Here is a 1,310-nt window from a genome sequence, read left to right as displayed (position 1 = left end):
TGGCCAGCCAGGCACATCCAGGGGCTGCTCGGCAGCGAAGGGCTGGCCTGAGCACCGAGGCCGGTCAGCCAGCGCTGCCTGCAGGCTGGGGCATTTGCCTTTGGAAGCTGGTCAACTTTTGAGCCTCAACATCCTGCAGCAACACGTTCAGAAGTTTAATACGTGAAGTTTGCAACCTCTAAATTTCACCACTTGCCTGCAATTGTTTATTTCCTCCTTTTCCTCTCCACCCCAACTGTTTTGACCATTTGAATTGTCCTCCCCACACAGCCACAACTGCTCCTTCCAAAAACCCTGCCCAGGACTTTCCCGTATGCCTCCCGACTTCCCTGTCGTTCCCCAGGTTGACTCCAGCTCTGCAGAGGATTTCAGAAGAGACCACGCTGCCAGCTTGCAGAGGGGCCTTTCCCCAGCCTCTCAGCTCGCACCCTGTAAAGACAGGCAGGGTGATTTCTGCACACCTATCCGTGCTTTGTGGAACTACTGCCGTAAAGACCTGGCGGCCAGCACAGCCTGGTCAGCTTCTGTGGGGCTGATCCTGGGTCCTTCTCAGCCCAGCTTCAGCCCCAGGACCTGAAGGGAGAACTAACTCCATGAAGGCATCAATCAATCCAGTTCCTCATGGGAACAAGGGACAGGACAAGTCTGCTCAGGCCACACCAGCATCACGGGGTGGCTTCTGGACCCTCCATGCCCTCCAGCTCCCAGACCTGCCACTCCCCCAGCAACAGCAACGACACCAAACTGGTACGTGGAACACAAAATCCACGACACATGTCTGAGGAGAGGCAGGCAGAGCCCTGCCTTGTTCGTGACAGCAGACAAGTCCCATCACAGCTCGAGATTAACTTATTTTTGTCAGAGAAGCCTGCGATACTCCCACCCCGCTCCTGCAAAAGGTGACTGCGGTGAAGGACGGGCGACGCGGGGATTGCCAAACACCCCGGCCTCACCCTGGGAACACTCCTGCACGGCTGTTACAGCCACACCAGCCAAGGGGCAGAGAGGCTGAGTTAATTTTTAATTGCCACCCTGCTCTCATGAATCAGCCCCTGCACTGCCTCCACTCAGCAAGAGCTGCACGCCCGGGGCTGGCTGGAGTCTGCGATCCTTGGCTCCAGCTCGTGCTGTACACGCCGGTGCCGCGCGGCTCTGCCGGTAAGAGCCCGTCCCTCCTGGGCAGCACCGCCCTTGCTCTGGCAGTGCCGGTTCCTTCCTGATGCGCTCTGGCAGCTCCAGCACCTCAGCTGCCAAGGTACTGCACAGGGCAAATCAGGAGCTTGTTTACGAGGGTGGAAAAAGAGGAGGAG

This window comes from Buceros rhinoceros, unplaced genomic scaffold (genome assembly GCF_000710305.1).
Source record: "Buceros rhinoceros silvestris isolate BGI_N320 unplaced genomic scaffold, ASM71030v1 scaffold19239, whole genome shotgun sequence".
Classification (NCBI taxonomy): Eukaryota; Metazoa; Chordata; class Aves; order Bucerotiformes; family Bucerotidae; genus Buceros; species Buceros rhinoceros.
Note: the sequence above shows the minus strand (reverse complement) of the source record.